The sequence below is a fragment of the Pongo pygmaeus genome, chromosome 15 (assembly GCF_028885625.2).
Source record: "Pongo pygmaeus isolate AG05252 chromosome 15, NHGRI_mPonPyg2-v2.0_pri, whole genome shotgun sequence".
NCBI lineage: Eukaryota > Metazoa > Chordata > Mammalia > Primates > Hominidae > Pongo > Pongo pygmaeus.
The window spans coordinates 78,088,137-78,101,645 of record NC_072388.2 but is presented as its reverse complement, the minus strand read 5'-3'; the positions used below and the strand labels follow the sequence as shown (position 1 = coordinate 78,101,645).

The 13,509-nt window shown below is 36.9% G+C and overlaps 1 protein-coding gene across 16 annotated transcripts in view; it reads right to left on the bottom strand.

Moving 5' to 3' along the window:
• NRXN3 (neurexin 3) overlaps positions 1–13,509 on the bottom strand; it is a 1,699,552-nt gene that overhangs the window by 713,920 nt on the left and 972,123 nt on the right. The gene's annotated exons all lie outside the window — the stretch shown is intronic.

Genomic DNA, 13,509 nt, shown 5'->3' with positions numbered 1-13,509 from the left:
AAGGTCAAGGCTGCAGTGAGCTATTATCATGCTACTATACTTCAGCCTGGGTGACAGAGCAAAACCCTGTCTCTAATAAAAATAAAATAAAATAAGATGAAAATACAATATATCCAAGTTTGATTCCTGTTCCCACGTCCTATTCAAAGAACATTGTAATGCCATTTAAAAAATCATTTATTGTTTTTTTCAAAGTATTTGCTTAGCAAAGCATTTTCTTTCTGAGAAATGCTGTCTTATTGCTTTCTACAAAAGGATTCAGGACGTATTTTCCTAGCATAACACGTGCCATGGGCCTTCTCCAATGACAATGAAACGCCAAAGCCAGCTTCCTAATGGAAAAGCTTTTATGGTCCCTTTCTGACCTAATCTTTGGAGGGACTTTAATTGTCCCTTGTCCTGTCCTATACCCTAATATCAGAGAAAAAAACATATGCCAGGAAGTAGAAAAATGCAAAAGAAAAAATATGATTTTAAATATGAATTAAATAGCTCTGCCATTTTTTAAGCTATGATATCCTGGTAAAAGGTCTAAGCCTTACTATCTTTATCTAGGAAATGAGTAATGAATAAATATTCAAAAAGGCATTTGTAGAAGAACAAGAGAAAATAAAGGCAATACTATAAAACTGTAATGTACCATAGGAATCTGAATTATTTTATTAGACTCAATTTATATAACCCTAAACTTATTTTATTACTCACTCTTTACAAGTGGCTGGATTTTAATATTGTTTGAAGTGCTCTGCATGATTGCCCACAATTCTAGACATTGTGTTATGTCTCAGGTTTTTAGGCGGGGTGTATGTGTATGTGTGTGTGTTGGGGCGGTATGCGTGTTGGGGCAGTGTGCATTACTTTTCATAATTGATTCACACCAAAATGCTAGCTTTCAAGAGGCAGTAAAATGTAGGCAGTAGCTGTTTCAACAGTACACAGTTACTCTGATGACAAGCAAATTTTCTGCAGAACAGAACACTCTCCTGTCACCTTCCTCCAGCTAAAGGCCAAAATACTTTAGAAATAACAGATGGCACGAAGCTGGGACCTAATTGAAGATCTACCTATTGAGACAGCAGCAAATGCCTGCAAACTCCAGTGTAAGGCTCCCCTCTCTGAGCAGGCAGCATGCAGAATCCAGGACATATAGAAACAAAAGAATCTTATTTCTTACTTGGTTGGGGGAGTATTTTCTACCCATTCTTGGAATTTCATGGTCCTCAAATGGCCCCAAGGGGTAAAAGGTGATTAAGGTGAAATGATGAGAACATAGCCCTGCCACAGCTTTCCAGAATGAGAATTCTGTGGTTGTTCCATGGATGCCTCCGGTAGTTTTCTGGGCTCTTTTCCATATCCCAATTCCTGGCATTTCAGAAAAGTATGGATGACTAAGCTTTGGAAGCAAGGCTCTATAGTTTTCCATTGTTATGGTTTGTGTTTTACAGTGTTCGTTTTTTCCTTTATATCCTTAAGAATTCCTTTTCTATTCTTGCTAAGTAAAGTACTGGCAGTCCCTGGGGAACATATGATTGACTCTAAAGTTTGTATTTATGAAGCTCATTTTCTCCTTTCACCAGGCACACCAGCATGCTGCACAGACCTTGGCCCCATTGTGAGAGGAGCAGGCTGGGACTCAGCAATTGTCAGCTGTGAATGTAATGAATTTATTTGTGATTCACTGGGTCCTGTTCTCCAAATCCTATTATCTTTTAATCCATTCAGCCTCTCCTAATGGATTTCCTCTTCTAACTTGCAAATTACTTTGGGAAGCAGAGAAGTAGAGGAGAAGAACAAACCGTATCACTTATTCATTTTGAGTGTATATAAAGTTGGTCATTAATGGAAAAGGAAACAGGAGAAACTACAGATTATTTCTAGTTTAGTAGCAACAAAGTCTGCAGAGGACACTTTGGGAGTAGGCTGACAGACCTTGATCTATGTCCTAGTCCTGTTTGGTTGAAAAATTTCTGGGAAAGGCAAGTGTGCTCTGTTTCAAAGAACATGAACGAATGTGTCTAGGGACTGTGGGATAAATTATGCCTTTAGGGAGTATCATAGAGGCCACTGACATAACCACAGGCACCATCCTTCAGTGATTTTATATGGGATATTACTAATTCCCAGGATTTATGCCTCTGGAAACCCAGCCCATTGGCTTGGAAACACAGACTTTTCTCTTGCTTTGTGACTATAAATTTAACTCTGGACAGCAGTTGGTGAGTGTACCCTTGGAGGAAAAGAAAGACAAAGTCAATCAGATACTACCTGATTTTTAAAAAGGAGAAAAAGAACAAAAGTGTTGGATCATTACAAGGAAGCAGGATAGTACACTAGAAACAGCACTGGTTTTAAACATAGCTGTAGTTTCCTGTCAAGGCTCAGTCAACAATGAGCTGTGGGATCTTGGAAAACTGACATGCCTTCTCTGAACCTCTCTCTTTCCTCATAAAGTACCCATCTCATAGGAATGAAAGGAAATAATTTTTGTAGAGTGCTTGCCCAATAATTAGCTATCATTTGAATTATCTCTGCAAATGATAACTAATTATTATTCAGATCTTTGCTCCTTGAATTTAACAGCCATTTATTTGGTTTAATAATTCCAATTAGAGTGAACAACTGTCCTCTTGATGTTAAAAAGCTGTCTTTTGTAAGGGGGAGAGAGATACTGCAGATTGTCAAGAAACCCCTCTTAGTGGTCTATGTTACTCCTATACGTGAATCTGGGCATTGACATCAAAGTCAGCTTGAAAGTTACCTTGGGGTATTGCTTAGCAAGCCCATAGAGGACAGGGATAGTAAGACCACTGTTCATTTCTATTGTGCCATCTTTCTTCATATCTATGTGTTTATTTTTTGAAACTCTTTAGGAGAGGTAACTAGGATTTATTCAAGTAATTATTGTGAAATATATATATTTATATGAAAGAGAGAGAGAGAAACTATGAAAGGGAGAGGTTCTATGACTTTGTTGAGTCAAAATCTTGGAGGTGAAACCATAAGTCATCTTTCTTATTCCCAGGCTCTGCATTTGTTTATGAGGTTACACACACCACAATGCCACATACAAATAAACAGATCCTTTGAATAACCATGATCAGAGCAAATTTGCTCTAAACTAAAATATTTTAGTCAAGATGTGTCTCATTTCATATCATGTACCTCCCATATTCCTTTCTATTCTGTTATTTGTACATATACGAGAGAGTAAAAATTATCAATGGTGTTTTAGCCTGAGTGGCAAAAAATATTCACTAGGCATTCTAAAGGAAATAGTTTTATATTAGTTCTAACCTTGGTCAGCAGTGAAAGGCAAGGATTCAGTAAACTAGTGAAATAAATGGAATTTCAAAATTTTCACATACATACAAAATATTTGATATTGTATCAATAGCCAAAGAAAAGCTACAATAGATAATCAGTCTGGGAAAGACAGAAAGCAAAATTTTGTTCTCCGTTCTGCTAATGGACAACTTGAAGCAAGACAACAAACCTCTTGAAATTCAGCTTAATTATCTCTAAAATAGAGATAATGGGATTACTCCTTTATATTTTCCTCAAAAGGATAATTTGAAAATGAAGAAAAAATTTGACAAAGTGCCTGGAATTTTCTGGACACAAGCAACACAGAGTTCAAGTCACTGCTGATTTTCTAAAGTCTCAAAGCAGCTGCTGCTTCTCTATGGCAATGAGAAGCATAGCATTATGTAACATTGCAACTTCCCCAATGGTCTAGTTCTAAAAAGAGTGCCAGTGAAAGTCCTCGGCTAGCCTCATTCCAAAACATTGACATGCCTTTGTTCTTTCTTTTAACTGAAATTAAATTGCTGCCTGAAGAACTAAGGATATATTTAGAAGATAGTCTCTTACCATTTTTTTTTTGTCTTCGTTCAAGTTTCCTAATTGAGAATCATATTCCATAAAATTACACAGCAGTGTAAAGAATTGGGAACACAGAAAGGCAGACTATAGGGAAAAATAAAGTCTTAATCTTTCTTAGCTTTCCCATATTACCTGTTGACAAGTACCCTTTCTGCCTGCTGCGAATAGGTGCCTGTCCTCCCATTCCATTTAGATATTCCCTTTCAAATGGACGACAGGTACCACTTACACTTAACTTATTAATTTTTGGGGATGGGGTCAATATTTCAGTTTCTTCACCACCAAGGGGTGAGAGGAAAATGTCATGAATTTGAAGGCACACAAGCATTCTCTGAAGATGGAGATACAGAATGAGGACACCACTGGTTGTATATTTACTCCTTCAGTAAATAATGTATTTGTTTAGTTTCTTTTTTCTTTTTTTGTTTTTTTTTTTTTGAGATGGAGTCTTGCTCTGTCACCCAAGCTGGAGTGCAGCGGCATGATCTCTGCTCACTGCAAGCTCCGCCTCCTGGGTTCACGCCATTCTCCTGCCTCAGCCTCCCAAGTAGCTGGGACTACAGGCGCCCACCACCACGCCCACTTAATTTTTTTTTGTATTTTTAGTAGAGACAGGATTTCATCATGTTAGCCAGGATAGTCTCGATCTCCTGACCTTGTGATCCGCCCGCCTCGGCCTCCCAAAGTGCTGGGATTACAGGCGTGAGCCACTGTGCTGGGCTGTATTTGTTTAGTTTCTAATATAAACCAATCTCGGAACAAGGCTTAAAGCATACATATATACTCAAACACATACACAATCTATACACATATATGCACCTTTACATATCCCTTGTCTTCAAGGAGATAACAGGTAGTAATGAGAGTTAAGCAGAAAAACACAAAAGCTCACTTACTTATGAACTTTCATAGATAAGAATAAAGTCTGACTAATGTCACCTGCCACCAAGAGAGAGCCTTGAATCTGGTCCCCAATTACGGCTGGGCTCAAGTCAGTCTGGTCTGGCCTTAAAAACCTAACATAAACTTCTAGAGGGGCCATGAAGGTAATGAAAGGAGCTAAGCCAGAGACGAAGGAAGAAAGGAAAACACACAATTCATACCATGGCCTTAGAGGACAGACTTAGCTTGCGCTACAAGCTGGTATTAGCCAATGCATCTGATTAAAAACTGAAAAAGACAATAATCAATATCTTCATGGGAAATCTTTAACAAGAAATGTTAGTATAGTAGACACTCTAATGTGTGCTGCCCAGCTCACCCTGCAACTAAAGACTTACTGCCTGACCTGAGCTGCAAGGAGTGCTGTCCATAGACAGCCTTCAGCTGCCAGCCCCTTCAGGGTTGGCCTCAGACACAGAGCACCAACTTGCCTAAGATCATGCTCTCCCCAGAGTGACCCACATTCAATGACCTGTTGATGATGGGGTAGAAAGACTTGGCCATCTTGGCCCAACTCAGCACAAACTGAAAGGTCATGTTGGTGTCAGAGCTCCTCGTGGGGTTAGCTGAGCCCAGTGTTGGGCCTGCACCACAGCTCAACTTCTCTCTGCTCAATCCTACTTCCTTCCTCAGGGAACTCCTTAAAAATTATGTGGCACGCTAAACTCCATCTCAGAGTCTGTTCCTAGAGAACTCAGCCTGTGACTATTAGCACCTGGTGGTTTCCTGTTTTGTTTTGCTTTTATCATTAATATGATGAAGACCAAATAAAGTTAATGTAAATTTGCATTATGTGGCCTAAGCTAATAAATGATCTAGGCCAACACAGTCCAAGAGGAATATAATGCAAAGCAACTATATAATTTTAGATTTTCTAGTAGCCGCCCCAAAAAAGGAGAAATAGGTATAATTAACTTTAATAATATACTTTACTTAACCCAATACATTCAAATTATTTCAAAATGTGATCAAAATTTAAAATTGTAAATGTGCTATTTTACATCCTATTTCCCGTACGAAGTCTTCAGAATTTGATGTGTATTTTATACTTACAGCACATCTCAATTCCGACACTAAGTTTTTATTAGAAATATTTTATCTGTATATACATTTCACAAAACTTACAATTGAAAAAGTAATTCATATATCCGAGTAGTTTCACACACACTTATGTTTTCCAGTGACTGAATTGAATATCAATTTTTAAAGTTAAGTTTAAGTTAATTAAAATTAGACTGACTTAAAAATCAAGTTAAGTTTTTCAGTCACACTAACCACAGAGGCCTCTGTGTTCAATTTTTAAGGTACTTTGTGAACATTTTGAATGCTGTGATGTCCAAACAGTGAGTAAGATAACTGAAAAAATAGTTCTGTTAATAATGAGAACAAAGTACAAAACATGCTTTTAATGAAAGGAGTTGCATAAGCATATGAAATAATTTATTTGGCAATAAGAAAAATTCTGAGTAAGTATACATCATGCAGTGTATAAAAGTGCGGTGTCATTGCAGTTGACAATCATCAGCAAGAGATGAAAAAGATGAGCAAAAAAAGAGGAAATGAAAAAATACGTTTACTTGGTCAACCAGAAGACTGACATCGGCACAAGATGCTACTGGGCTAAGACCAATTCAGGAGAAGGCTAAAAGTAAAGTATATAGAGACCAAGCATAGTGAAAGGGGTGCTGATGACAATCTTGTTGCAAGATGTGGTTGAGTACATATTTGAGGGCTATTTAAGACTGCATCGCAACAATCTAGTGGTGAAGTGTGAGAGCAGGAACTGGAGTTGTCTAAGCAGGTACTTACCTATGCACAAAAATCATGAAGGGAGGAGAATACTTCCTGCAAAAGTTGTTCAATAAAGACAAGATGGCCTATTTCCCATCAGTCCATCCAATGAACAACTATCTATTGAGTACCTATTGCATCCCTACAGGTTTCAAAGTGCTGGAGGTGTACTACTGAACAAGGTAGGTGGAACTATTGTCCGTAATTTCTTTCACTCTAGTGAGGAAAGCTCACAGGTAAATACAGAAGATAATTTTATACACTAATAAGTGCTAAGAAAATGGCAAAAGGACATTGTGATAGAACATGACAGGGATCAGTTATAGTGGTCAGAAATGGCCTAAGAAGGAGATGTTGAGTCGAGATCTAGAAGGTGAAAAGGGACAGCCAGATGAAGATCTGGGGAAAGAGTGTGCCAAGTAGTGTATTTGTAATAGTTTAAGTACATAAATAATTTAAATACTGATCATCAAATGTAAAGTTATCTATGTACATATGTATAAACACATTAAAAAAACATGTACAAAATGTACCAAACAAATATACAAAAACGTTAGCCTGAACTGCAGTGTTTTCTTGAATAATGTAATTATAGCTTGCTTTCTAGGAACTGCATGTAATTCAGATATTCCTATGAGAATGTACTCTGTGTGAGGGAAAAAAAAACAGCTATTTTATCTGTCTCAGCAAAAAGTTTAGAGAATCATTGCTGAAATTTGAAGTTTTCACATGCTTATAAACTTATAAACTTATATATTGATTAATACCCTGCAGTCTTAGCCTACCTCTAGAGTCATGTTCCAGGTATTATTTGTATTTCTCCTTGGAAATTTCCCTCCAGACAGAAAACATGTTAAGGTGATCATATATCCCCTAAAAGTCCCTGTTTGCCTGGGGAAGTCCCACTATGTGTCTATTATACACGCACGTTTATTTAACAGTATCCTCTTGTGTTCTCCAAGGTGTCCTGGTTTGGAGATAAATGATATGGTCACCCAAAATGACCACCGATTGTGCTGGGAGAGTAGAGGTTAATTCTCTCAGTAGATCTCACTGGCATGCAAGCACACACAGAAGACTGTACCATTGCGTGTTCTCAACCAATTTTCATCTGTCGGAGATTAAATAATAAAGACTGTAAGCAAATGACATGGTTCACATTAAGGACCATGACCTGCTCTTAGCAGGGCAACATATTGTCTCCAAGTATTCCTATCCTCTCTTGTCTCCCTCACTGACCTTGCCAGCCAGAGAGCTTTTCGTTTTGATGATGCCTCAGAGCAGGCAATGAAGACTCCTGGTTTTTCTGATCCTACATTTACCTCATTTCATTTAGCTTGATTTTACCTTTTGTTCCTTAGCTAAAGCAGCAAGGATGACTATTGGGGCATTATATTGAGAGCTGATGCAATCAATACTAGTTTCAAGTAACACAGAAATGCCCCCAGACCTAAATTAGAGCTGTAAGCAGAAGTTTTGATTGGCGTCACGTGATTGGCATCAGGCGCTACATTTTTCAGAAGCCAAGATTTGTTGCTCATTCGGGTGGTGTGATATGGGATGGAGTGGAGAGGGATACAGCCATCCCATTACATTGATTAGAGTCTTAAGATACAACTTAGAAATGGTTAAAAACAAAAAGAGGAATAAGCAGAGGGTGCTAAGGGTGAGAAAAGCAATCTTCCAATGAGGCAAAACATTTTTGCTGGCTGGAATGCATCTTTCCCCATCCACAACTTTGCTTACCTGGCCTGCTCTGCTTATTCATGTATACAGTACTCCCACTTTAAGCGTAATCTCCACTGAAATGCTTTCCCTGACTTATATCCCAGCCTCCAAGATAGAGCTAAATCCTCTCTTCTGTCCATTTTCACATCCCCAGGTGTGTTCTCTTAGAAATTACAGCAAACATTTTCAATTATATATTTTATACACCTCTCTCTCCTCTAGATTTTAAGCTCCTTGAGAGAGGACAGTTTCTTATCCATCTCAATAGTCTCAGTCCAGCCAGACTGCATTCAGTAGTCACTCAATAACTGTCCTCTGAATTTAATTGAAACCTACACACACTGATGCATTTTAGGTCCTATTTTTCAGGGAAGGAATGAATAACTGGATGAATTATAGTGCTATTATATGGCTGTTTTATTATATAGCTATTTCCTAGCAGACATACCAGCTCTAAACTCTACATGAGAGTCTCAATTTAGGGGAAACAATGGAAATTGGAAAACTCATCTTGACAGTAAACATTGAGTTGAATAATGGACAGAGTGGGGGGGTCTTCTTTCCCAGGCTTGTGTGTGTGAGTTCGTGCGTGCACGCATGCACACACACACACGCACACACACACTCACACAGCCATAGAAAATCATTTCATTGTAGCTCCAACTGGATGGAGAGGAGTGAACCAGAGGCTTGGGCTTTTTCCATGAGGAGTCTACCCTCTAATTAGCATCCTACAAAACAGTGAATTGTTGCACACTCATTGTTCTTGCTGAGGTGATGGCATAAGCTGAAGATGAATTGAAAAATACTTTTTACTCTCTCAATTCTGAAGTTAATCACTAAAGATTATATTTTAATTACTTCCATGAAATTATTTAGGGTCACCTTTGGCCTCCAAAGAAAAACAGGAGTAAAATAGAGGTTTTCAAATTATAAAGCTGCCTTTTGAATCAGGTATGTATTTTTTTAAAAGTAGATTTCAAAAAAGTCTCAGAATTTTACAGGTGAGAAACTTGAAGAGGTGAAGTGATTTGACCCTGACTGCTTAAAGCCTGGTGTGCGATCTGGCACGTAATAGGCACTTGGTAAAGATTTGTAAGAAAATAAATGAATGTATTCAAATGTACGAATAAATGAATGGGCAAACACAGCTAATAATTGGCAGGGCCGTGAGTTAAACCTAATCACTACATATTCCAAGTTAAGGCCTCTTTCTACTGTACCCACTTACACTAATACTGGGTCTGAATATCTTAACAGAGGTATTTATTTGTATTTAATATCCAAATAATATTAGAATGTCTTTTCAGAAAAACGATTCCTAACTCTTCTACTTATGTATCCCATGTAGTATCTGGAAATGAGAGTGCTAATGGTATTAGCATTATATGGGACCATTAAAGCAACCTTCCACTGGGAGGAAATTCTCCCACTGTGAGTACATTGTTAATAGCACTGCCCTTCTTTCCAAGTCAGCCAAAGTCAGAACATGCTTCTGGCCAGTTTCTTTCAGCCAAGCTTCCCTCAGGCTGCAGTGATGTGTAGGAATATCCTCAAAATGTCAGAGGACCCCCATCAATCCCTGTTTGCTACTCATTAGTCTGTTTCCTTAACCAGTGCCCCAAGCCCCTGGAAAACCTTCACGTTAACAACCACAGAGGAATTTTCTTTCTGCTTCTGTGCTTGACCACCTGCACATATTTGTCAGCTATTTGTGGTCAAAACTTCTTCACCAGTACACAGAATGCATTGCAAGACAAATAGAGCGGCAGTGGAATAAGTTGGCAAACAAAGGTAAAAGTGAATAATCATCCTCTGAGAAGATATTCAGCCAAGGCATTATAAGGCACAAAGTTTGTGGCATGGTGTGCTGAAGCTACAAAGTAAAAAACTAACAAACAAAAGAATACTAAATGTACATATACACACAGGTAGTCTGCATTTTGCTTGGTTCTAGTATGCATGAATTTTAGTTACTATGGTTTCGTTAATAACTCCAGCCTTCTAACAACAGAGCTTAAATTTCTGTTTCTATGCTATATTAACCGTGGGTATTTGCAGGAAGTATATGTTTTGCTCTTAGTTCTTCAGTCCACATTTGCTACATGAATTACAGATGCACTTCATGATCATTGACCAATCTCATGAGTTCTTGTAAAGTCTGTCAATTAATGGTCACTGAAGATATTGCTTAGTTCACACACAGCATATAGGGTATTGCTTCTTTGTCTCCAAGTGATAAACCCATGTGCCATTTTATAAAACTAGATAATCAAAAGAGAATTGTCTAATAAAAAATGAAAATGTTTAGAGTGAACTTTAAGTTGGATATAAATGGAGCTATAGAAGAAATCACATGACAGTAAAAATGTTGGGACTGTTGAAAAGAGAGGCTGCAAGGTATTCATGTAGCTACAAACTTCTTTCCAAAATTCAAATTTCATTCCTCACTTATAGGTAAGCCCTCATGCAGCTATCATTTATACCAGCAAAGAGCATATTGCTTTCTTGATTCATATCACATCAATGAGATCATGATCTCACCATTTTATGACACACATATCAATGTGGCTGAAGGATTCTAGGGAGCGGTGCTCTCAGTCGCCTTGAAAAGCCACATGGAATATAGTCCTGTTCTTCACTTCTGGATCAAATGTTCTTACAGTGATGACTCTAAAGCAGTAGAAAGCATTACTTGCTATAGCAATTGTGAGAAAGCTTTTCTTCTTTGTTTTGAAAGATCTATGGGCCCATATTCCCCTAGAATTGCATCTCCTCTTCGCTGCATTCCATCTGTAATGCTCAGAGTAGAGAGGTCATGAATAGAACTCAAGTGACAAGTCTTCTGCTGTTAATTTCCCCCCTAGAGAGCAATATGATGAAGTAGAAATATGATACAATAAGATTACTTAGAATCCTCCTCATTCTAAAGGGAAAGTATGGACACAAAAAGCAAAATATCTCCTACTTGTAAAGAGTAAGCAATTTTTGAGATTTTATTAATATGTTGTGTATGCAAGATTCACTGTGTATGTTGAACAACACATAGTGCTATTTCCTGCTGGAACTGTTTCTTTAGTTATTTAAAAAATTTAACATCTTTGCATTCTCATTACAAAAATAAAATATGTTCAAAGAAGAAAAGGTGAATAATATAAAAAATTTAAAAAGGATAGTGAGGAAGATAAATCAATTTTAGAGTAGATACTTTCAGGCTTTTATTTAGGGGCATATATGTATACATGGTGAATATATTCTCACACTCTCCCTGCTTTTCTATGGTTTGATTTTTCTATCAGCTTCTATTCTGAATATTCACTGATATTTATAGTATACTGACCATCTAGATAAGAATCATAAGCTGGTTTACATAGTGGCAATGAGCTTATAAGAAATTACCTAAAGTTATGCCCTTCTCATGGAACTCATGAGGAGTTCACACTTGTCAGTGTGAACTCATGACCTCTAAAAGAAACATATTTTTCAGCTTTGTTATTACTTAAAGTGCAGGTGCACCATGGCCACAATCAACACTCATTTGCACAAGGTTCTCTGGAATTTTGTTGATTTTCTGCTTAGCGGAAGAAAATAATTGCAAAGAATCTAAAGTTTTTTTATTGCAAAATACAAGTATGTGGCCACAGATATCAAATAAAGTGTTGAAAGAACAAGGAGCCCATTTAAAGGAGATCCAGCTGGCCATTTGATAATAATTTGAACACTAAATAAGATTGCTAACAACAAAATCACTCTTCATTTTTACTGTTGATTAAAACAGGCTAAGTTTGTGAAAGATTCATAGTGATGCTCAGAAAAGTTAATATACAGAATATTATGATATAAAACATAGTGGTAATATAAAATAAATCTGAATATAATAGAGTATATTGAATTGTTATTGATTTCAATGATTAGGGGAATGCTAAAATATATGAACATGTATGCTTTAGTTTAGCTGTTACTTAGGTACTTGTTTACAAAGTAATAAGGTATAGGCATGGCCATGTTACTGTTGGATAAGTAGAAAACAGTAAATAAAAATAACAGGAAATACATCAAACAGTATTAGAAAAAATGAAAAAAAGAAAGAGGCTTACCAAGAGCAGACAGGCTTGGTCTAGATCTGGGCTTCACACCTAATAACCTAGTGAAATGGGGCTCAATGATGCATTCTAGGATGACACATTAGTTTGACATGCTAAAAAGAGAAAGAACTATTTGGATTCATCTCATCTTTTGGGAGATGAAACTTCCAGATGGTTCCTGACTTTTAATAAGCTGTTTATAAGAATATATCTTTTTAATAGTGTTAAATAAAAGGCAATATTTAATAATGAACAAGGATCATATAATCTCACCAAGTATGACTTTTAAAAATATATTACTTGTAGAGAGACAGCAAATTATAGGAAAACATTTAGACTTTTTGGGAAAGGCAATTATCTTGACACAATAAATAAATTTAATGATTAAAAAAAAAAACCTCAGCCTGATCAGAAGCTTAGATTTGATTCATATTAGAGAAGCAACAACTATTTAATAGATTCATTGGTATTAATCTAATATAATCCTCAGAAAATACAAAAACACATAGAGACATAATGATAAAATGAATCAAACTCATAATTTACTACAGATTTAAGTTTAAATGTAAAAGGTATGTATTTTAAAAGGTATTTGAAATGTAACCAAAACAGCATGGTACTGGTACCAAAACAGAGATATAGATCAATGGAACAGAACAGAGCCCTCAGAAATAATGCTGCATATCTACAACTATCTAATCTTTGACAAACCTGACAAAAACAAGCAATGGGGAAAGGATTCCCTATTTAATAAATGGGGCTGGGAAAACTGGTTAGCCATATGTAGAAAGCTGACACTGGATCCCTTCCTTACACCTTATACAAAAATTAATTCAAGATGGATTAAAGACTTAAATGTTAGACCTAAAACCATAAGAACCCTAGAAGAAAACCTAGGCATTACCATTCAGGACATAGGCATGGGCAAGGTCTTCATGTCTAAAACACCAAAAGCAATGGCAACAAAAGCCAAAATTGACAAATGGGATCTAATTAAACTAAAGAGCTTCTGCACAGCAAAAGAAACTACCTTCAGAGTGAACAGGCAACCTACAAAATGGGAGAAAATTTTTGCAACCTA